General features: G+C 40.9%; 1 long non-coding RNA gene across 1 annotated transcript in view; it reads left to right on the forward strand.

Annotated features, from left to right (window-relative positions):
- Nucleotides 1-25,798, forward strand: part of LOC133621768 (uncharacterized) — a 134,413-nt gene that overhangs the window by 12,505 nt on the left and 96,110 nt on the right. Inside the window, exon 2 of the long non-coding RNA XR_009817693.1 lies at nucleotides 2,073-2,147. This is a non-coding gene — a long non-coding RNA (uncharacterized lncRNA). The remainder of the gene's footprint in view (nucleotides 1-2,072; nucleotides 2,148-25,798) is intronic.

A 25,798-nucleotide genomic window follows, 5' to 3' on the forward strand; every position in this document is an offset into this window, starting at 1 on the left:
AAAGCAGGGGACAGCCAGACCCCAAGCCAGCGAGAGACCACACCCCACACGGGCAGAAAGGCGAGACGCCCCGCCCGAGGGACCCAGAGACTCCCCGCAACCGGACGGGAAGACCGCCCCTGCCCCACCGGCAACCGGGCCCCCACGAGCCCACCCCCCACCCCCGGAGAGCGCGGCGAGGCCAGCCCCCGGCCACCCCACCCAAACCGGCCGCCGCAGGACCACCCAGGCACAGGGCCACGGGAACCACCCACCCCACCCGCAGGGACCCCAACGATGGAGATGGAACAACCAGCAACCGCCCCGCCGAGCCCCCCCCCTGAGGGAGGGGAAAAATTAAAAAATAATATTAATAAAATATATTAAAAAATAAATAAATAAATTAATTAATTAATTAAAAAAAAAAGAATTAAAAGAAGATCACAGACATGCTGACAAACAAGGTCACTACCCCAGCAACTGGCCGACTTGCAGCACCTCGGAATACCTTGCAGCACCAAGCTACCACGCAGGGACTAGGCCCAACAGGCCCCAACCAAGACGGGCACCCGGAAGGGATGGACAGCGGGACCCAGGAGCTCCAGACACGCAGTTCGGATGCAGTAGCCTGAGGCGTCGACCCCCGTCTGACAGGCAGGCCCAGAGCGTACCCCCAGAAATATACATACATATATACATACACATACACACATACACGTATACATACCCACACATACACATATATACATATACATACACATATGTACACATACACATATATAAACATACATACATACACACACATATACATACATATACACAGTTCGTCAGCCCCGACAGCCATCACGCGCGCGCGCTGCCACCAGTCACAACATCAGCCACACCCCTGCACCAGACCCAGCAGCCACGGGCGCCCACACCACAAACAAACGGCAGCAGAAACAGCAGCCGCAATAACCCCAGACAGCCAGCACCAGCCAATCAAATCAAAGCGATCAAAAAAAAACTGCGACCAGCAACCACACGCCACCAGGGCCACGGAGACCAGCCGGCGCCAGCCCGCCGGTCAGCCCGAACGCCAACACGCAAACAAGAGACACCAACAACTCCCCCAACCAAAAGGCCCCCCACCCCAACCCAAACCCGCACAAACACACCACCGCCCAAACAACCGAGACACAGCATCCAGACCAGACACGGGGGCTGCGCCGCCACTACACCAAGTCACCAACAGAGACCCCACAGCGCAAGGTCGGGCCACACGGGCACGGACCCCATCCAACAGGAAGTGAGACCCGCGCGACGCCACACACAAATAAATAATAAGATTAAAAAAAATAAAAAATAAAAAAATAAAATAAAATAAAATTTAAAAAATAAAATAAAATAAAAAGGTTAAGATTATTTATAAAGCAACGGTTTAAGATGCCCCAAAGTGCTGTACAAGGTAAGAAAAATTAAAAAGATCAACAAAAAAATTAATAAAATACATAAAAACATCTGACAGACTTGAAAACCAAAAAATATATGACATAGATAATAAAAGCAAATACAACTAAAAAATATTTAAAAACCGTACTAAATATAATGTTTAGAAAATCTAGATTGGCTATTTTTTTTTTTTTTTTTTAAAAGCCAGTATTTCATCTGTGGTAGTTTTTATGCAGTTACCCCTTTGGTAACACTGCTGCCCCCTACATGACTGGAGTGTTACGATGATAGTGCGGTGGCACAAGATATCAGGAAGGCCGTGTTGCATTTTGGAATGAATCTGGATAAAACCAGATACTTGTGAGTTGTTTTGAGTTGTTTTTACTTACGGCTGTTACAGTCCGCTTGCATTGGGGCTCAAGTGGTCATTACTCTCTTCGTGACGGCGGACCTCATTATTTGTACAGTCCCTAATAAAGTGTCTGGAGAGTGTATGTAGATGCAGCATCCCTAAGAAGTCGATTAGGAAAACACCCGATTGGCGCATAGACTCACTCCGTGGGATAATCTACTCATTAATTAGCATTTTCTCGCCTCGTTTGTGTGCCTCTTCTTCCACTTCCAAGGGCTTTCTGTGTTAATTCCTACGTTAATCTCCACAGGATGTTGTTTACTGCGAAAAAACAAACTTTGACGACAAGCAGCCTCTCCATGCAGGAGTGAACAACAATTTGCCGGTAAGCATAATTCCTTCTTAATGCTTCTCCGCTTCCTCGGAAATGACTGCTGTTTGCTGAGAGGAATGCAAACAATGGAGGGAAGAAAGGCTAATTGAACTGTTGATGCTTAGCGTGTTATTTTGTTCCTTGGGTTGTGATATTTGGCGAGGTCAGCATGCAAAGTGCGTCAGCCAATACATCATTTTTGTTCTCTTTGAATAGTATTATCAAGTCACGATATATAAAACGTGTCCCTTGAGTCGCCAATCTTCCTGTCTGGGTTGCTTGCTTAGTTTTTTGCATTAGTAGAAACAAATTATATGAGCGAGACGAAAACACTTTAATGGAAAGATTATGCACACGACAGACAAGGTAACTTTTGTTACAGAAAAACATCACAGGTGAGTGTTTTAAGAGCAAATACTGCACTCTGATTCATTATTCAGACACTCTTGGAATTTAATTGTTGTCTGAGACGTAGCTATGAAAAAACTTGTGTACTTTTAAAATTAATTTTAATTAATTTATTCCGTGCTTGGTGCCCCCAAACAGCACAGGTTTAATAACAGACCACTTTTTAAAAAGAGCAATGACCTTTTAGATGAGAAATATTGTATGAAAAATAACACAATGTAGTACAAACAGTAGTTTTATGAAGTAATGCAATATTCTTTTACATTATTTCCTTCCAGCTGCTTTCTGTCAAACACACCATCAGCAGCTTCTCCATATTTTCATGAACACAAGTCTGCCTTTTCGATATTATTTCATCGTCCTTTGCTGGCGTTATGGAATCATTTCTCTTCAGTATGGCGCAGGGTAGCAGTGCTACGCTCCAACTGCTTCGGCCATGTTTTGATTATTTCTTTCTTTAATTCAATGAATATTTTCCTCTCTGCACTGTCCTTCACACTCCCTTTCGTCCTTCCCATGCTCGGAAAAACTAATGTATCTCGATCTCCAGCTATAAGCTAATGCTAGCGAGTAAGACCGGATGTTTTGGTTGGATCTTACAGGGTTCACTGTGGCATTTGCTATGCCAATTAATGGCGGGGATGCTTCTAATATTTTTTTTACCTAAAGCATAACGAGAGACAGCTTGTATCTCGAAAAACTTGTAAGATACCACTGTATTTCAGCAACTGAATTGCCCTTTTAGGCTATGCCTAGACCAGTGGTTCTTAACCTTGTTGGAGGTACCGAACCCCACCAGTTTCATATGCGCATTCACCGAACCCGAACCGTAATCATAAAATGATGTTGTTATATTAAAGAAATACTAATAAAGTATATATATATATATATATTTTACAAACGGAAAGTTACAGGAATGTACACATAATTCCATGTATACATCTCATTGTGCAACATGTGAATGTTTAAGTGGGAACTAAATGCGATACCTGAAAGGGGTACACATTATTTCTAAAGTAGGATCCCCACCCAGACATATAATACAAGTACACAGCTCATGAAAAACAATATGTTATAGTCATTGTAAGTGGGCCAAAACACTTATGTTAGAAAATAATCTCATGAAAATGACTGCTGTCATTTGATTATAATAATAAAACATTGAACTTGTTATTTAGTCAGGTTTGGGACAGGTGTGCTGCAGGTGTGACCACAGTGTATGTGCATGCGCTCCACCGAATGCTCAAGGAGTTTTTGCGTTTGCTCACACGTATGAAAAATTAGAGGGAACATTGTTTGGGGTAGAGATGCGCGGTTTGCGGGCACAACCGCGGAGTCCGCGGATTATCCGCGGATCGGGCGGATGAAATTAAAAAAAATTAGATTTTATCCGCGGGTCGGGTCGGATCGGGTCGGATCGGGTCGGGCGATTGAAATTAAAAAAAATTAGATTTTAAATAGATTCAGGCGGGTGGCAGTTAAACCAATTCGGAAATATATATATATAGTTAAATGTTGTTACCCACATACGAAAAACGAGCAGGCACCTGCTGCATATGCCACAACAGAAGAAAAAAAAAGAAAAGAGATGGACACTTTTACGGAGCGGAGAAGGGACGCCTCGCCGGGGTCTGGGACCGAGGCCCCTTCCCCCGAGAGGGCCCCACCTGGAGCCGTAGCTGAGGCGATCCGCGAGAAGGTCCCGACGCACGTCCAGGGTCACTACCGCGCCCACCGCACCGACACCCCGCCTCGTCCGCCTTCGCCGCGGCTGGCGTCACGCGCAGCAGGTAAGCAGCTTACCTGCCCGCCACCCCCGTGGCCGGGGGCTCGTAACAGGGGTCACTCCGCGCGCTCCGCCCGCGCAGCTTACCTGCCCGCCACCCCTGTTGCCGGGGGCGCGTAACAGGGGTCACTCCGCGCGCAGTGCGCTCACGAAAGGGGTGGGGCTCACCCTGGTTGATATAGAGAGCAGGACGGTGGCCATGGAAGTCGAAACCCGCTAAGGAGTGTGTAACAACCCACCTGCCGAATCAACTAGCCCTGAAAATGGATGGCGCTGGAGCGTCGGGCCCATACCCGGCCGTCGCCGGCAGCGAGACGCGCTTGGAGGTGCGCTCAGCGCGGCTCCCATATGATTGCGCACTGGTGTGCGTCTGGGTCGTGACAACGTGGCACGCGAAAGTCTGTGCTGCATTGGATCAGTCTCCTTTCTTTAACAGGCAAAAGCTTTATAACCTCACCATACCTGCCAACTTTTGAAATCAGAAAAACCTAGTAGCCAGGGTCCAAGGGCCGCAGGCCCCGGTAGGTCCAGGACAAAGTCCTGGTGGAGGGTTCAGGGCTTCGCCCCCCGACGCAAAATGATTATTAGCATTCAGACAGGTTAAAATGTTGCTAAAACCATCACTTTTCTATCAGTCACAGTGACTTTTCAAAACAAAAATATTACAGCAAAAATCATATGGGTTTATTGGCATGTTTATTCTGTAAGCTAACTTCAATAGTTTGAAATTATTTTGACAGTCAATGCCAGTTATCCTGTCAACCTTTCACAAGACTTCAATTTGTTAATTGAAAGTATAAACAGTATAAACACTTTTTACAGTAAACAAATGGTAAAACAGTACTAAACAATTCCATAAAAAAAAAAATTGGTGTCATTATTAACTTTCTGTCCAAGCTTGTATAATCTACTGCCTTGTTCAATTGTAAAAAATATTCTGTACCTAAAATTCACATTTCTATCACAATTATCATACTGTAAACATGGTAAGCTAACTTCATTAAAATTAATAGTCCTGTCAATAGCATGGAATTACAATTCAAATGTAGTTTTTTTGTAAGCCTTTCAAAATAATTCAAAATATGAAAAATTAATGAAAATTAATTGAAGCCATCAGACACTTGAAAAGTGGCACATCACATCTCTAATGTAATCATTTGAACTTTTCAACAGAAATAGCACTGCAAAAATATTAAGGACATACTTCTGTATTTTGGTAGTTATGCTGTCAACATTTAACAAGATTTCTTCAACTTGGACTTGAAAGCATAAATAGTATAAACACTTTTAACAGTATGTCGTGCTGTGAAATACAGCCGACAGGATTGCGCACCAAACACGAAGCAAGGCCAAAGCGCATGCGGTGCAGGAGAACAAAGGACTTCTTTCATTTAAGGTTTGTGATAAACCATCAAACTCATTCGTTAAAAGGACTCTATAGTAATATAAAGCGAATTTTTCTGGACATTATCATGCAAGAAAAGTTTATTTTTGGGACCGCGATCACCACGTAATGATTTTTAAAGGTTGCATTACAAACATTTAACTGTCCCATGTGATCAGCCAGTGCGATTGGAAGTCCATGCTCAATTATTGCCTCCGTAAATAAAACTTCGGCATTTATCACATCCAAAGAATCTGTTTGGGCGACGAAAAACGTTGAAAGTTTTCCACTTGTATCGCTAGCAACGGCATTAGACTTGTGTTTTTTTGTCCCAAAGTGGTCTTTTACATCGCTAATTCCTCCGTGTCCGATCGAAAAATCTTGTCTGCACAAGGTGCAATTCGCGTAGTTTTCACCCTTTTTTTTTTTTTAATTAATGAAAAACCGTATTTTTTATCACTGCAACCGTAACCCGGAATAGGTTGATGAAAACCGTACGAATTACGGGAAAACCGGAGTAGTTGGCAGGTGCCTCACTAATGCCTTGCATCGTCTATATTAGATATAACGGGCGGGTGCGGGCGGATGGCGGGCGGGTGCAGTTCTGATCAAACGTTACATCGGGTGGATGGCGGATGGTTGACGACTTTCTGATGCGGTTGCGGATGAAATATTTGCCTATCCGCGCATCTCTAGTTTGGGGGTATCCATAATACGCCGACAGGGAGAAGTTTTTATTTACACGATGAGTCGGGCGTGTCTTGACCTCCGCGGCAGAGGCTCTGTCGTACCCCTGAGGCCGACTCACCGAATCCCTAGGGTTCGATCGAACCCAGGTTAAGAACCACTGGTCTAGACTAAGCCGGATAACCCCTTAAACAAATAATTATTTAGCCTAAGCCCTGTTTCAGCCACACTAAACTATCGTTTAAGGTCCCGCTCCTCGGATAATTTTTTACACAGGTAAGTGCACCGTGTATTTCTTGAATCTCCGGCTCTTAGCTTTGCATGGACTCATTGACAGTGTTGGGACTAACGCGTTACTGTAACGCCGTTAGTTTCGGCGGTAACTAGTAATCTAACGCGTTATTTTTTATATTCAGTAACTCAGTTATTTATAGTTATTTTATATAAAATTAGTTTAGTAACATTTTATTGATTTTATATTTGTAGTAATTTGTGATGTATATATTTCTTAAATTTTTATGATTTATACAATTTTTATGACTTTTTCAGTATATGTTTTTGACTGAAGGAGACAAAGCGTCATGTCGGCCATCATGCTCCCAAATAAGGGGATTAGGGACATTATTCAAAATTACCTCTTACATACACTACTGAAATGCTCTCACATAAACAACTAAAACATTTTTCTCTCACACACACTACTGTAACACTCTTATACACACTACTGAAATGTTCTCACATAAACAACTGACATTTTTTTCTCTCACACACACTACTGAAACACTTATGTAAACTACTGAAATGCTCTCACAGACACTACTGAAATGCTCTCACATACACATTTCAGTAGTGTATGGAAGAGTTAATTGTGAATAATGTCCCTAACGGCCCCTCATATTCCCAGACAGACACGTGTTCAGTCAGTGCAACACAATGGTACACTTAAACACACACACACACACACACACACACACGCCAGGCTCGGCTGTGTCTTAACGCTGTCAGGCAAGGATTAGCGACCTGAAAGGCAGAGGCGTGGGAACCGCTTCTTCTCGCGGTGCATTCACGTTGAAATGGGGTCTCCTGAGGAAAATGACATCAATGCGGCTCGAAGAGAAAGAAACTCTCGCTCACAGTTGGTACTACGGCACGTCTTCGATAAGCTCCCACAGACTCAAAGTACACAGGTCACACTGTCTCAAAACCGTCTGTGTGGGCGTGTGTTTAAATCTGCTCGGATCGATCACAAAGCTCTCTGTGCTACACCTGCGTGGGCTGAGTCTCTCACCTGGTTACAACATTAGGTACATCCGCAGGCTAATGAGCTCCAATGCAAGAGCTGTTTCAAAAAATGTGCCTTTACGAAGATAACAAGGCTCTTTCCGACAGCTAATGATCCCGTTTCTGACACCACTTTTCACAGAACGATTTTAATTCGGATTTGACACTAGGTGATACTGTCACCTTATGGCATTTTTTTTTAGGTATTTCAGTCCCTCCAGGATCTCTTTGCCTTTTATTTTATTTTATTTTTTTAAATTTGCCCTGAGATCAGTAGGTCATGAGTTCAAACCCCAGCCGAGTCATACCAAAGACTATAAGTGAATTATGAAGTGAAGCGCTTTACATTGTGAAACCCAATATCTAAGTTACATTTTTAAACCAGTGTGGGTGGCACTGGGAGCAGGTGGGTAAAGTGTCTTGCCCAAGGACACAGTGGCAGTGACTAGGTTGGCAGAAGCAGGGATCGAACCTGGAACCCTCAAATTGCTGGTACGGCTATTCTACCAACCGAGCTATACCGCCCCTAAAAATGGGACCCGATACCTCCCTGCTTGGTACTCCGCACCGATGGTTGGAATTGGGGGTTAAAATCACCAAAATGATTCCCGAGCGCAGCCACCGCTGCTGCTCACTGCTCCCCTCACCTGCCAGGAGGTGGAACAAGTAGATGGGTCAAATGCAGAGGGTAATTTCACAACACCTACTGTGTGTGTGACTATCATTGGTACTTTAATTTGAACTTTTTAAGGCTTTTTTATTTTTTAATAAGTTGCAGACATTCTCTGTGTATGTTTTACACCTGGAAAGTGTTTTTCCATTGAAACATTCATTGATGATCCAACGAATTTGTCTATTGGTAAAACGATTACATCATTGCACGACAAAAACAACAAAGAACTTTGAGGACAAGATATGATTTTTAACAGTGACGTGCAGTCACTAGAGGCAGGTGAGGCGGGGCCTCACCTGCCATCATGGAAAGAAAAAAAATGTAAAAAAAAATAAAAAAATTAAATTGTTATGTATCCAGTGATTATACTATAACGTTATTTTCTATTTAACTTCACCAGTTTTAGATTATTTTTATTCAAAATCGCTGAATTTTCACATTTGCCGTTCAAATACTGAGAAGAGACGGTGCGGTGAACAGCAGCCAGTTGAGGCACGTCACTCAGTGCCGCAACATGGATTGCGCAATGACTCGGTTAACTGCTGGCCTGCTGTGCAGTGAGACCGTATTGCTATATGAACTATATTATACATTTCCATAGTTTAGTTAGCTGAGGTATATAATGTACAGTGTATTTTGTCAACAACTGTATGTGTGTAACGTATTTCTTGTGCTGAGCGATCATAAAACGGCTGCAAAAGACGCACTGGCTGAGGCTCGCCTCCTGCACCCCCGCCGTAGAATTGTTATATCAACTAAAGCCCACACTTAAACTTTCCACGTGCAAGATTGAATCTATTTAAAAAAATTATTTCATAAGAAGCCAAAAAGTGCAAAAACAATAATGTTGGTGTTGGAGGAGTTGTGAATGACTGCAGGGACACAACATTAGATACACCTGCAGACTGCAGGTGTACCTAATTCACAACTTCTCCAACACGAACATTATTGTTTTTGCACTTGTTGGCTTCTTATTAAATAACTTTTGTAACCTATTTTCATGGGCTTTCCTCTTTGTGATGTTAAGTTCCTGTTATGTGCTGTTATACAGTATGTGCCTTGAGCTCTTATTTTGAAGGCGCTAAGAGTGGAAGTGATGTCACATTGCGGAGGTTTTTGAAAGAAGGTAAATAAAGTGGTCCTCGTGTAAACTGGAGCCTCCGTGTTTGTTATTTTGTAGTTTCATACAGTATAGGCGACATTTATAAACCCTCGGTTACACTTTTTGAAATAGATTCAATCTTGCACGTGGAAAGTTGAAGTGAGGGCTTTAGTTGCGGCGCATGGACTTAATTTCTAAGTAAAGGTAAGACCATAATAATGTTTTTTTTATTAAATGTGCTTTTTTGTGTGCTACAGTTTGTATGTGTAAAGTTAAAGTTAAGTTAAAGTACCAATGATTGTCACACACACACTAGGTGTAATGAAATTTGTCCTCTGCATTTGACCCATCCCCTGGTTCACCCCCTGGGAGGTGAGGGGAGCAGTGGGCAGCAGCGGTGCCGCGCCTGAGAATCATTTTTGGTGATTTAACCCCCAATTCCAACCCTTGATGCTGAGTGCCAAGCAGGGAAGAATGCTGGTATGAGCTTTTAAACATAACCCGTTAACTGCTGCCAATCAAATGGTGAATAAGATACTCTTTAGGGTTCATATGTTTGTAAGTCTGATTGTGATGAAGTCAGTGCCTCACCAGCCATCAACCTCACCGCACGTCACTGATTTTTAAAATAATTAAAGTATTCTACGAAGAATCATATTATAGCAGTACTTGAGCTGAACATCATAAGAAATGCCGGGTGTCACTACTAGGAAGTCAAGCATGCACTCACTGTCTAATTGATGAAATTAAGGAAGGGAATGTCATCATTTCTAAAGAACTGGCTAAGCTATAATCAATCAATCGAAGTTTATTTATTTAGCCCTTAATCAAAAGTGCCTCAAAGGACTGCACAAACCACAATGACGTCCCCTGATCTGAACCCACATTTAGGCGAGTAAAAACTCAAAAGCCCAGAGTGGGGAAAAATCAGAAACCTCGGAAAGGGACGGCAGATGTGGTGACCCCCTTCCTGGGTGACCGGCTGCAATGGATGCCAAGTGATTACAGTTATTGCAATAATCATGATAATGTGTAAGTCTAGTCTATTGGGGGCAAGCAAAGGGTCGTAGGAAGTCTTCATCCATCTCACAGAGTAGTGATCCACCCAGGGTCACGACTTAAAACAGTTTCTCATCCAGACTGGTCCTCTACAGGGATTACCCATGACCACCTGGTAACCTCTCCATGCAGTAGAAGGGGGCAAAAAAAAGAGAAGGTCAGGTCAACTGGTCTAAAACAGTCTTTGTAAAAGTTTTAGGGCGAGACTTTAATGATTTTATCCATGTGGCATCTAGTAAGTAGGGTATTCCAGAGTACTGGAGCCCGAATAGAAAACGCTTTAGAACCAGCAGACTTTTTTTGGGCAGTGGGAATCAGTAATAAGCCATCGTCCTTGGAACACAGATTTCTGGATGGAACGTATGGTACAATACAATCAGCAAGGTAAGATAGTGCTAAACCATATAGTATATTGCACGTAAGTAATACAACTTTAAAAATCACATCTTAAAGTAGCAGGAGAGTGGAAAAACAAGTTTCCTCTGTTTTGAAGCTTTTAACATATATCTGATGTATGACACCGAAAGACATCCAAAGTTCGTGAGTAAATAGATATGATCAAAATAGTATCACTCTCACAGAGATTCCTGAGCCAGTTTAAGAGATAATGAGCAAGCCAGTCACGTGATTGCGTAATGTAGAGTTAGGAACCACAGATCCCTTCATCACCAACAACAATGCAAATCATGCGGATGGTGTGAGAGCCAACAATTACTTTGGGAAAAATTATGATCCAGAAACGTATATTGTTGATCCTGAATATGAGGAGGATGAGCTACGCGTTTTAGAATCTCTGCTAAACAGATCCAGCTCAAGCAGCATTGCTAAACAAGAGAAACAAACTACAAACAAAACGATGCCCAACTGTAAAATGTCTGCTTTTACTTCGATAACGACTGATAGGATGTCTATATCTTCCCGTTTGTATGACGAATTAATCATGATGCACACAACAGGTTAACAAGGAAGTCTCCCTGCAGACACTGTCTTCGGTTTGTCTTCATCTCCGGGTATGAATTGAGTGTCACAGATGAACAACTTCTAAATTCATGGCTAAATCCTCCTGTAATCCAGATGAGTGGCATGATTTATAAACTAGAATACAATCCAGAACAGGGGTGCCCACTACGTCGATCGCGAGCTATCGGTCGATCGCGAGCTACCGGTCGATCGCGGAGGGTGTTTCAGTCGATCGCCAGCCAGGCATGGAAAAAAATAGATTTAAAAATTAGCGTTCATCAATCTTCACCAAGACGTCACTTTCGTCACTTGATTGACATTCACGGCAGCCGAGGATCTTGTGAGATGACGCTGGCTGCTGCGAGCTCATTATTAAGAAAAAAATGACCGACAGGAAGGCGAGAAACACTTTTTATTTCAACAGACTCTCGCGCCGCACCTCCCGTCAAAACTCTAAAGACCGACTGCACGGTTCCTATCTTCACAATAAAAGCGCTGCTTCATCCTGCCTGCGCTAACAAAATAAGAGTCTCAGAAATCTGGCGTGCACAAGCTAGCAAGCTACGGAGTTTGCCGCCAATGTATTTCTTGTAAAGTGTATAAAAACGAGTATGGAAGCTGGACAAATAAGATGCCAAAAACCAACCACTTTCATGAGGTATTGGACAGAAAGGAGGACTTTTTTTCTCCTCCATTTGAAAATGTGGACGTTATCAGCACTACTGTCTGATTCCAGTCAATGCAAGTCATCAGAATCAGATAATACACCAATTTATATTTTTGTCTTCATGAAAGAAAGGAATCTATATGTGTTAAGCATGCTTGTATTATCATTAAACACTAGGGCTGTGAATCTTTGGGTGTCCCACGATTCGATTCAATATCGATTCTTGGGGTCACGATTCGATTCAAAATAGATTTTTTTTCGATTCAACGCGATTCTCGATTCAAAAACGATATTTTCCCGATTCAAAAGGATTCTCTATTCATTCAATACATAGGATTTCAGCAGGATCTACCCCAGTCTGCTGACATGCAAGCAGAGTAGTAGATTTTTTGTAAAAAGCTTTTATAATTGTAAAGGACAATGTTTTATCAACTGATTGCAATAATGTAAATTTATTTTAACTATTAAATGAACCAAAAATATGACTTATTTTATCTTTGTGAAAATATTGGATACAGTGTGTTGTCAAGCTTATGAGATGCGATGCAAGTGTAAGCCACTGTGACACTATTCTTTTTTTTTTTTTTTTATAAATGTCTAATGATTATGTCAATGAGGGATTTTTAATCACTGCTATGTTGAAATTGTAACTAATATTGATACTGTTGTTGATAATATTTATTTTTGTTTCACTACTTTTGGTTTGTTCTGTGTCGTGTTTGTGTCTCCTCTCAATTGCTCTGTTTATTGCAGTTCTGAGTGTTTGGTTTTGGAATTGGATTGCATTGTTATGGTATTGCTGTGTATTGTTTTGTTGGATTGATTAATTTTAAAAAAATGGAAATAAAATAAAAATAAAAATAGATTTTTTAAAAATGAGAATCGATTCTGAATCGCACAACGTGAGAATCGCGATTCGAATTCGAATCGATTTTTCCCCACACCCTTATTAAACACCTTTAACTTGTTAACAAAAACGTCTCTTTCATAAATAAATACATAAATTATACATATGAATGAGTTAGATCCCCTCGACTTGATCAATTAAATAGTAGCTCACCTGCAGAAAAAGTGTGGGCACCCCTGATCTAGAATAAGTGCAGAAGTTTTCCTCCGGGGACGTCAAACACTGAAATTACCGGAAACAATCGGAGCGAAATGTTCAAAATGGCTGACTGAATTTGTGGCATTTTGTGATGTTTAGATAATAATTTCACATACTTTGCGTATTGTAAATTAAACTGAATATGGTTTAATGGATACAATGAGACACAATTAAGCGTATAAAGTGAACTTGTTTTTCCCCAGTCTACTTGTACTTTAAGTCTACCGGAAGCCAGTGCAGGTGGGCCAGTGTAGGCGTAATATGATCAAATTTTCTTGTTCAATTTAAAAGTCGACAGCAAAGCTGTTTACAAGAAGGGCATGACCAGCTCCAGACTGGAAAAAACTGATCAGGCGGGCCGGTTCTACGATCGGAATAAAACTGGACTCACTGGTGACGGTGGCATAGAAGAGGACTGTGGAAAAACTAGTGAGCATCCTGGATGATGCCAGTCACCCTCTGCATACCGTTGTCAGTAGCCAGAGGAGCCTGTTCAGTGCTAGACTGCTTCATCCCAAGTGCAGGACTAATAGACTCAAAAACTCCTTTGTCCCATACGCCATTAGACTGTACAACTCCTCTCTGGGGGGGAGGGGGGTACTAGGATGACAGGGGATGCAAAACAATAACAGTGCAATACTTTTTCATAACATGGTCACTACTGCCTAGTTTCTGTTGTTATATTCTTTTTTTACTGTTATACTTTTATTCTCATTGTTGCTTTTTATTTTTATTCTATTGTAATATTTTTCTATTTTGTTTCCATTTATACCCCCATTATTTACTTTTTACTTTTTACAATTTTGTACACTGCTGCTGGAATTTAAATTTTCCTGAGGGAACTCTCCTGAAGGAATCAATGAAGTACTATCTATCTATCTATCTATGAGCAGACTCTTCTTCCTGAGGAAGCTTAGGTCTTTTAATGCGTGCAGCAAGCTGTTGGAGATCTTTTATCAGTCTGTTGTGGCCAGTGCCCTGTACTTTGCAGTGGTTTGTTGGGGGAGCAGCACCAGCATAAGGGATTTAAACCGGATTGACAAACTGATCCGGAAAGCCGGCCAAACTATTGGCACGCAGTTGGAGGCGTTTGTGTCAGTGAGGGACAGGAGGACACTGGACAAACTGCTCGCCATCACGGAAAATCCTGCCCACCCACTCCACCAGACAATTGAGGGACCGCGGAGCTCGAAGCTGAAGGAGCCTGTTGGAGACAGGCTCCTTCAGCTTCGTTCCCGCAGTGTTCGATTCAAGAACTCCTTCATTCCATACTCCACTGTATAATCACTTGCCATACAGCAATAGATGATATCTGCCTATTACCTGACACCTGACATGTTAGCTACCTCTCTTTGTTTATATTTTATGTTGGATATACTCTCTATTTTATGTTGCAGCTGTTACATATACTGTAATGTTGTACATGGTAATTGTTATATATTGTATATTCATCCATTTTCCTCCGCTTGTCCCTTTCGGGGCTGTATATTACATAAAAATATATACATCAGTATATATCATATACTGTATATATAATATGTAAATATTACATATGTTATATTTTACATTGATACTACCGTACATTTTTAGTCTACGTTATACCTATATATCCGGCGTGGCGCTGTTGGGAGATTGGTCGTGCCAGCAACCTGAGGGTTCCTGGTTCGATCCCCACCTTCTACCAACTTCGTCACATCCGTTGTGTCCTTGAGAAAGACACTTCACCCTTGCTCCTGATGGGTTGTGGTTAGGGCCTTGAATGGCAGCTCCTGCCATCAGTGTGTGAATGTGTGTCTGTGAATGTGGAAATAGTGTCAAAGCGCTTTGAGTACCTTGAAGGTAGAAAGGCGCTATACAAGTATAACCCATTTACCATTTATCCTTTGTAACTGAGCTACTGTGTGGAACAATTTTCCTTGAGGATCATTAAAGTTTGTCTAAGTCTAAGTCAAAGTACCAACTGTAAACAGCATGCATTGGGAGTGGGAAAGTTCTAGAGAAGTGGTAGGAGACTGCAGCAGAAACAGGATTGTAGGGCGACACCCTGAAATATTGGCATACTTGCCAATCTTGAGACCTCCGATTTCGGGAGGTGGGGTGTGGGGGTGAGGGGGCGTGGTCGGGGCGGGGGCGTGGTTGGGGCGGGGTTAAGAGGGGAGGAGTATATTTACAGCTAGAATTCACCAAGTCAAGTATTTCATATATATATATATATATATATATATAATATATATTATATATATATATATATACATAAAGAAATACTTGACTTTCAGTGAATTCTAGCTATATATATATATATTTTTTTTATATATATATATATATATATATATATATATATGTATATCAATCAATCAATCAATCTTTATTTATATAGCCCTAAATCACAAGTGTCTCAAAGGGCTGCACAAGCCACAACGACATCCTCGGTACAAAGCCCACATACGGGCAAGGAAAAACTCACCCCAGTGGGACGTCGATGTGAATGACTATGAGAAACCTTGGAGAGGACCGCATATGTGGGTAACCCCCCCCCTCTAGGGGAGACCGAAAGCAATGGATGTCGAGTGGGTCTGACATAATATTGTGAGAGTCCAGTCCATAGTGGATCCAACATAATAGTAAGAGTCCAGTCCATAGTGGGGCCAGCAGGACACCATCCCGAGCGGAGACGGGTCAGCAGCGCAGAGATGTTCCCAACCGATGCACAGGCGAGCGGTCCACCCCGGGTCCCGACTCTGGACAGCCAGCACTTCATCCATGGCCACCGGACCTGTGCCCCCCCCCCCCTCATACATACATATATATATATATATATATATATATATATATATGTATATATATATATATATATATATATATATATATATAAATAAAACAAATACTTGAATTTCAGTGTTCATTTATTTACACACATATACACACACATAACACTCATCTACTCATTGTTGAGTTAAGGGTTGAATTGTCCATCCTTGTTCTATTCTCTGTCACTATTTTTCTAACCATGCTGAACACCCTTTCGCAGGTACCCAGAAAGGTTTCGAGTACCACCAAAAAAACGGAATCTCTGAAGACAGTATAAAAATCTGTGTTAAAGGTGTACAAATACTGTTTGTATAATAAGCATGTTATTTTTTTACAAATGAGGGTTAAGAGTTCAGTACTAAAAAAAAAAAAGAAAAGAATGTGGCTTAAGTACTGTTTTTTAATCCAGCTGCTGCATTTTTTGGTTGGGTTGTTTATTTATTTTGAGTAACTTCTATACATTTCTAAAAGGGGAGAAATGTAATAGTGATCTATGTTTGTCTGTTGCCATCTCCTGGTGAATGTTGGCTATAGCGTACTGGGGTTACTTTTTGGTTGGCCAACGATTTACGTGGTGTTGCGCACCTGACGTCACTCAGGTCCGCATGGAGCTGGAGGGGGAGTGGCTTCCAGCTCCGCCTGAATTTCGGGAGAAAATTTGTCCCGGGAGGTTTTCGGGAGAGGCGCTGAATTTCGGGAGTCTCCCGAATCTCCCGGATCTAGAAATGATCTCCACGGTTTCCCTACTACAAGGAAGGAGATTTTTTTTTTTTTTTTTTGAAAATCTCATTTTCCATCTGTTTGTGAGCAGGAATGATCCAATTTGAACTTCCTGGTGTTGGGGTGATCCAATTTGTCTCTTCTGGTTTGTTCTTCCACTTGTTCATTCCGGCCCGGCGCCGGCATCACGTCACCAACAAATAAGCCCAACTTAATGCAGAAAAATCCCGACGCCAAAGCCGAGGAGAAACTTTACTCTTGTTGGACTTCTCATCCATCACGGCCGCATCCGACTGATATCCTCCAATCCAATCTTTGCCTCTTTTCCCACCTGCTTCTTTCTTTCTGTCTCTGGAGGATGTGGTGACCTACTTTGGGATGCTATCAAGGCTCTTTTTTTTTTTTAACCATCTGCTGTGAATACACACTACCTCCACGTGGACTTTTAACTCCTCAATTATTTTCGGCGTATTTCTCTGAGTCCCTCTGTCACATGCGCTTGCCAAATGTATCGCCAATATGGCACACAGGGAGTTGGGATTCATCTTCTTCCCACGCAGTGTCAGCAGTTAATTCTTCAAACACCTCCTTTTTGGGAAAATGAAGTATGACATCTTGTTAATTTGACATTTTCATTTCTTTCACTTAACACTTGCAGATGTGGCCAACTTCTGGCTGAACGCGTGTTTACTTCGTTTTTCATTATGTGACTTCTGACCTTAACAAATATGCACATGTAGTTTAGTCTTTATTTGAAGGGACAATGCACAGAAACATTAAGCTCAAAGACAAAGTGTACCATTGTGTTGCACTGACTGAACACGTGTCTGTCTGGGAGTATGAGGGGCTGTTAGGGACATTATTCAGAATTAACTCTTAAGCTACTGAAATGTGTATGTGAGAGCATTTCAGTAGTGTCTGTGAGAGCAATTCAGTAGTGTGTGTGAGAGAAAAACGTTTCAGCTGTTTATGTGAGAGCATTTCAGTAGTGTATGTAAGAGGTAATTTTGAATAATGTCCCTAACGGCCCCTCATTTGGGAGCATGATGGCCGACATGACGCTTTGTCTCCTTCAGAGACTCCCGAAATTCAGCGCCCCCTCCAGCTCCATGCGGACCTGAGTGACATGTTGACAGCCTGTTCACACGTCCGCTTTCCCACAATATAAACAGCTAATGATCGAGGGCGAGTCTTGGTTTCTTATGTGGGTTTATTGTTAGGCAGTTTCATTAACATCCTCCCAGCACGGTAACAACACACAATAACAGCAGTCAAGTTTTCGTCTACCGTAAAGCAGTTCGCCTGTCGTAAACAGCAATGTTGTGACACTTTTAAACAGGACAATACTGCCATCTACTGTACATGCATATGTGACCCACCCATAATGTGTCACATTTTTGTGTTGATTTATTTATTTTATTTTGTGGTTTGAATTCGTTTTTGGAGCTGTCATTACACATTTATCAGTATTCATATTGATCAGTAGGGGGCAGTAGGGCGTTTCTTCCCAATTGAATGCTATCACCTGCAGACCGGAAGTGTCTTGTCATTCTGATGAGCGCGACCAGTCTGTTGACAATTGAAACTTCCTTTGTGCTTTTTCCTCCTGTATAACAGGTTAGTTTTGGTGAATCAACTCACTGAATAATATCCATGTGATCTTTATAAGTTTAAGTACACATTCTGATGGTGGAGCCTAACTCTAAAGTGTTTGTGAGTTGTAGTTTGTATTTGTGAATGAATCCAGTGCACAGCTGCAGTAATCAATACAAAAAGGCGACGTGAGTGCGCAATGTTTATATAGGAACTTCTGATCCTAATTCAGACTCCCAAATTAGAGCTCCCGTTTTCTTATTGATTTTATAATGTATATTTGTATAATGTGTGTGTTCTGAAATAGTGACAGAGAATAGAACAAGGATGGACAATTCAACCCTTAACTCAACAATGAGTAGATGAGTGTTCTGTGTGTGTATATGTGTAAATAAATGAACACTGAAATTCAAGTATTTCTTTTATTTATTTATATATTTATTTATATATATATATATATATATATATATATATATATATATATATATATATATATATATATATATATATATAGCTAGAATTCACTGAAAGTCAAGTATTTCTTATATATATATCTTAACCACGACCCCCACACCCCACGCCCCACCTCCCGAAATCGGAGGTCTCAAGGTTGGCAAGTATGAACATAATGCCCACCTTGGTGACTGTGTGAGCAGCTTTGATTGCTCCAAAGCCACTTTTTAACTTCAATTGTGAATGAAGAGTAATCTGTTAGACTTTTCAAGTTTGTTGTGAGGTCGTTCCATTCCTTTATGCCTTTATATGAAAAGGCTGATTGTGCAAACTATGTTTTACATTTGGGTACGCTACACTGCCCCCTGGTGGAGGCTCGTGTGTTTCTAGTTGTCACAGCAGATGTAAACTGGACAAAGTGCTTAAGTGGCGCTGGTGCAGTGTTATTTAGGATTCGATGGGCCATTCGTATTGATGCTAATCTTTGAATGTTAGCTAAATTTAACAATCTATATTTTTGGAGAACTAAACAGTGATGGTGGTGTTGTGGTTTTCAGTCAAGGATTTTGAGCGATTGTTTGTGCAAAGTTTCCAATGGCCTCGGTGTCATTTTGCTTGCCTGCGACCAACATGTTATACAATAATAAAAACGAGACATAATCATTGCATTAAAATAAGTTTGGGCTGCCTCCAGTGTTAATGAATTCCTGATACATTTGAATGTTTTTATGTTTTATTTAAAGGGGAACATTATCACAATTTCTGAATGGTTAAAACCATTAAAAATCAGTTCCCAGTGGCTTATTATATTTTTTGAAGTTTTTTTCAAAATTTTACCCATCACGCAATATCCCTAAAAAAAAGCTTCAAAGTGCCTGATTTTAACCATCGTTTTATACACCCGTCCATTTTCCTGTGACGTCACATAGTGAAACCAACACAAACAAACATGGCGGAAAGAACAGCAAGCTATAGCGACATTAGCTCGGATTCAGACTCGGATTTCAGCGGCTTAAGCGATTCAACAGATTACGAATGTATTGAAACGGATGGTTGTAGTGTGGAGGCAGGTAGCGAAAACGAAATTGAAGAAGAAACTGAAGCTATTGAGCCATATCGGTTTGAACCGTATGCAAGCGAAACCGACGAAAACGACACGACAGCCAGCGACACGGGAGAAAGCGAGGACGAATTCGGCGATCGCCTTCTAACCAACGATTGGTATGTGTTTGTTTGGCATTAAAGGAAACTAACAACTATGAACTAGGTTTACAGCATATGAAATACATTTGGCAACAACATGCACTTTGAGAGTGCAGACAGCCCAATTTTCATCAATTAATATATTCTGTAGACATACCCTAATGTCAGCAGGCCAGGGAAGCTAGGGTCGATATTCCTCTCTTGATCATCTTCGGTGTGAGCCAAGACATCCAGGGGGTTTAGCTCGCTCGTCTGCGGGAACAAACTGCCGCCATTGCTTGCCGTGCTACCCAGGTCCTTTGTCCCTGAATTGCTCACACACTCCGGCAGATTCAATGGGGGTCTGGCGGCAGATTTATTTGACTTTATCGTTGGAAATGCATCTGCTTTGAGTTTCGCAGGATATCCACACATTCTTGCCATCTCTGTCGTAGCATAGCTTTCGTCGGTAAAGTGTGCGGAACAAACGTCCAATTTCTTGCCACTTTCGCATCTTTGGGCCACTGGTGCAACTTGAATCCGTCCCTGTTCGTGTTGTTACACCCTCCGACAACACACCGACGAGGCATGATGTCTCCAAGGTATGGAAAACAGTCGAAAAAACGGAAAATAACAGAGCTGATTTGACTCGGTGTTTGAGAAAATGGCGGATTGCTTGCGAACATTAGAAAGGCATTTAATTCGCCAAAATTCACCCATTTAGAGTTCGGAAATCGGTTTAAAAAATATACGGTCTTTTTTCTGCAACATCAAGGTATATATTGACGCTTACATAGGTCTGGTGATAATGTTCCCCTTTAAGACTCTGGCACATCTGTTTGATATGTTTTTTAAAGCCAACCCAAGTAACGATATTCACTAACATTTTGTATTATTTCCTTATTAATAGTTATATTTGGAAAGGATGACATTTTATATTTGTTTACAAAATACATTGTTTTCTTAATGTTTAATGTAAGACAAGAGTCATGTAGCCATCTTGCCACCTTCTCCATGTCTGCTGTAAGTTTTCTGGCAACCCTTTGAGCGTCCTTTCCCTAAGTATAAATAACCGTGTCATCTGCATACATCTGGATATTTACATCCTCACATACAAATGGCAGATCGTTTATATAAAAGGAGAAAATAAGAGGGCCGATATTAGAGCCTTGTGGCAGGCCAATATCAGTAGCGGTGAAACTGGATGTTGTGTTATCAATACGGACACATTGCGTCCGACCAGATAGATATGACATAATCCAGGCCAGAGTATCTGTCGACAGTTTAAAAGTTGTTCATTTTGTAAGTAACGTGGGGTGACTGACTGTATCAAATGCCTTGCGGAGGTCTAAGAATATTGCTCCAACTACACCTCCATTGTCAAGGTTTTGTTTGATTATTTTGTGTCACTTCCTTAGGCACCAGCTAATGAGAGCTGGGGAACTGCACTTTTTTTTGGGAATTTTGCCTATCGTTCACAATCATTATGAGAGACAAGAACACATGTTTTTTGGGGGGGGTTTATAGTCACCACTGTAGCCTTCAAAGCCTCTAAAACAACTTCAACCGTTTTATATACACATTACAACTCTTTCTTTAATGTAACAGACACGTTCATAACAATATGTAATATGTGCAATATTTACGGTATTTTGGACTTTTTTTTTTTTAATAAATGTTTTTATTAAATTTGACAGGTATTACAATATACAATAGAACAGTAGTCACATTTTCCCCTTTTTTCCCACCCACTTCCAAGAACAGCAACCCAACACATACCCCATACCCCCCCAGGTCCTACATACAGTAAGTTAAAGGTACAGTCACAAATGGAAAATAATTAGTACATCACTTTCTTAATATAGGCAGATAGTAAATATACACCCAGAATAAATATAAATAAAAAACAAAAAAAACAAAAAGGAAGCTGGTTTATGAAAGGTGAACTTTTCATGTGTCCTGTAGCGTCTTTAATTTAGCTATGTAGTCAACCACACAGCCCCAAACAGAATAAAACTTCCCAGGTGCCCCCTTAAGATTGAACTTTATTTTCTCCAGATCTAAATACATCATAAGGTCTTTAAGCCATAAGGAGGCTTTGGGGCAGACTGGTGACTTCCACTCCAGCAAAATTCTCCTACGTGCTAATAAGGATGCAAAGGCGATACTATCCTTAAATTTTCTCCTTATTTGGGGATCTGATACCGTCCCAAAAATAGCCATTTCTGCACATGGTGTCAGATTTAAATCCAATGCCTTAGCAAGGTGTTTGAAAATAGTTGTCCAATAACCCAGCAAATGGGGACTAGACCAAAACATGTGCGTCATGTTTGCAGGTGACATGTAACATCTGTTACAAGTATCCGAGATATTGGGGTATATTTTGGAGAGTTTGAAATTAGTGAAATAAATACGATGGACAACCTTAAATTGTATTAAATTAAGCCTTGAACAGGATATACTGTTATTAATTCGGGTTAAGGCAGAATCCCAATCTCCATCATCTATAGATCTGCCAAGCTCTTCTTCCCAATTCCCTCTGATTTTATCAAGAGACGTTTTACCAAACTGGGATATTAAGATGTAGATTTTGGAGATTAGGCCTTTCTGATTTGTGGGAATATCTAAAATTGAGTCAATTAGCGAATTAGGTGGAGTATTAGGGAAAGAGAGACTATTTGATTTAACAAAATTACGAACCTGAAAGTATCGAAATAGGTGAGATTTTGGTAGGTCAAATTTTTCACACAGTTCACTGAAACTAGCGAAGACATCACCAATATATAAGTCTTTTAGCCTGCTAAGGCTTGACTGCTTCCATAGAGAAAACGCTACATCCGTGTTGGGAGGGAGGAAGAGGTGGTTATTATGAATGGGGCTGTGGTTGGATAAGCCCTGCAGGCCGAAAGTATTTCTAAATTGAGACCAGATTCTAAGGGTAGAAATGACAATTGGACTACAAGTAAATTGGGATGGTCGGATGGTATTTTGGACATTTTAATCATTTCCGCCGTATTTATTTCCGTTTCCATAGCAGCGCACATCCGACTTCTGGCAACAACCCCTTCCGGATACAAACACGTGTTCTAATCATGGCAGATTCAGTAACAACCAAAGATGACTATTTTTGTACAAGTGAGGATTCACAACCTTTTATTTTTTAAACTAAACATATGGAGGATGAACTACTGCTTCTAGAAGTGAGCTCGAAGGAAGAGTGAGACGTTGGCGCAGACGGAAGTCGAGAAAGTGAGGTGAAAACGAATCAAAGCGTGGAACTTGAAGCCAAGCTATTTCGACATAAATGGAGTGCTTCAGCATAATTAACCGTAAAAAACAGCCCTGGCCAGCAGGACCAAACAGACCATCAAATGAGTCGCACTTTATATTGATCATGATACACGCAGCACGTCATGCGTGTAATTTGACCGGCAGCGTATGCTGTCTGGCTAGCTGTGTACAAACGAAACATGAAATGTGGGCTAATACTTTACAGATACTGTAATATTATTATTATTATTATTATTATTAGCCTTTATTTAACCAGGTAAAATCCCATTGAGATCAAAGATCTCTTTTCCAAGGGAGACCTGGCCAAGAGGGCAGCAGCAAGGTTACATTAAAAACAGTAAACAAATACATAAAACATCACATTTACAACATTAAAACATGCTCACATGACACATGTGCATACAGACAAGGTAGACTGCAATCCTTTCACAGAAGCTTTAAACTCATTCAACGTAACTAGGGTTTGAAGTTTAATGTTCGATTGTAGGTTATTCCAAGCCTTCGGTGCTGAAAACCTAAATGCTTTCTTGCCCAGTTCAGTTCTTACTTTGGGGACGACAAATTGCAGAACATTCATTGAACGAAGATTGTGACTTCCTTGTTTCTTTGTTAAAAGACAAGACAGATAAGATGGAGTGATACCCAGAATGGTTTTGTAGATGAAAACATACCAATGATTGAGGCGTCGAGCACATAAAGATGTCCAGTTAACCATTGAGTATAACACACAATGGTGAGTAAGGGGAGCGCAGTTGGTGATGAATCTCAGTGCCCCGTGGTACACACTATCCAGCTTGTGGAGACAACCAGCAGTAGCATTCATGTACAACACATCTCCATAGTCAATAACAGGTAAAAAGGTTGTTTCCACCAATTTCTGTTTCACAGTAAAAGAAAAGCAAGACTTGTTTCTATAATAAAATCCCAGTAAAAGTTTCAGTTTTTTTACAACATACTGAATGTGCTCCTTAAAACTCAAGTGGTCATCAATTAAAAATCCTAAATATTTAAAAGCAGATACTAACATAATTTGTTGCCCATTTCTTGTTAAAATGTTCTCACACAGTGATGATCTTACAGTTTTTGATGTGGTAAAGAGCATACACTTTGTTTTCTCTGCATTTAAAACCAGTTGAAGATAGCAAAGTTGTTCTTGTACTCTGTCAAATGCATGTTGTAGATATTTAAAAGTCTCAGCAAGAGTGGGTGCTGTGCAGTATATGACAGTATCATCAGCATAGAAATGGAAAGTTGAGTTCGGAATATTCTGTCCAAGATTATTTATGTAAATAGTGAATAATAAGGGGCCCAACACAGAACCTTGAGGGACACCCTTTTTCACTTGCAGTACGTCCGAGGAGGAACCTTCTATCTGAACAGCCTGAGTTCTACTTGTGAGGTAATTTGCAAACCATCCAACTGCTTGCTGAGAAAAACCAATAGCTGAAAGACGTTTGATTAAAATTACATGATTAACAGTATCAAATGCCTTTGAAAAGTCAATAAAGAGGGACAGACAGCACTGCTTCTTGTCAAGAGCTTCAGTTACATCATTTATAAACTTCATAGCAGCAGTAACAGTACTGTGATTTCTACGAAAACCTGACTGAAATGGTGACAGAATAAAATTGGTGTCCAAAAAGTCTTTTATCTGTTCACTGATAAGGGATTCAAGCACTTTTGCCAGAACAGAGAGTTTAGAGATCGGTCTGTAATTATTTAGATTACTAGGGTCACCTCCTTTTAATAGGGGGATTACAAGGGCAGATTTCCAATCCAAAGGGATTTCATTTGAAATTAGAGTAAGGTTAAAAATGTGAGTCAGTGGTTCAGCTATAATTTCAGCTGCTAACTTTAAAAAGAGCGGCTCCAACTTATCTGAGCCAGCTGGCTTTCTAGGTTTAAGTTGTTTTAGAGCCCTCGTGACCTCTGTTGTGGTAAAGGGCGTAAAGTTAAAAATCTGGGTATTTTCAACGGTTCTTTCCGGAGTTAGCGGAGCTTCAGTAGAGTTGTCAGAATTGTAGAGAAAACCAGAGGAAATAAAATGATTATTAAAATGACTACCCATTTCTCTTCTGTCACTTACTCTGACACCATCAACAAGTATACTAGGTGGGAGATTGACTGAATTACAGCAGCCGGACAAAGATTTGATGATTTTCCAAAACTTCTTTGGGTGTTTCAGATTTTCAGTTGTTGTGGAGAAATAAAATTCTGATTTGACTTTCCGAAGGAGAGAGGTGAATTGATTTCTTAATTGTCTAAAATTCAACCAATCTGCTTCTAACCCTGACTTGCGTGCCCTGGCCCAAGCAGCATTACGCTCATGCAATAAATCTGACAGGTCCGATGTAAACCACTGATTGTCACGTCCTTTAACCCTACATTTTCTAAAAGGGGCATGTTTGTTCACTATACTCAAGAAGTTTTCGTGAAAATATTTCCAAGCCAGTTCAACATTATCAAAAAGAGCAATTCTATCCCAATTAAAAAGATATGATATG

Source organism: Nerophis lumbriciformis, linkage group LG25, assembly GCF_033978685.3.
Source record: "Nerophis lumbriciformis linkage group LG25, RoL_Nlum_v2.1, whole genome shotgun sequence".
Classification (NCBI taxonomy): domain Eukaryota; kingdom Metazoa; phylum Chordata; class Actinopteri; order Syngnathiformes; family Syngnathidae; genus Nerophis; species Nerophis lumbriciformis.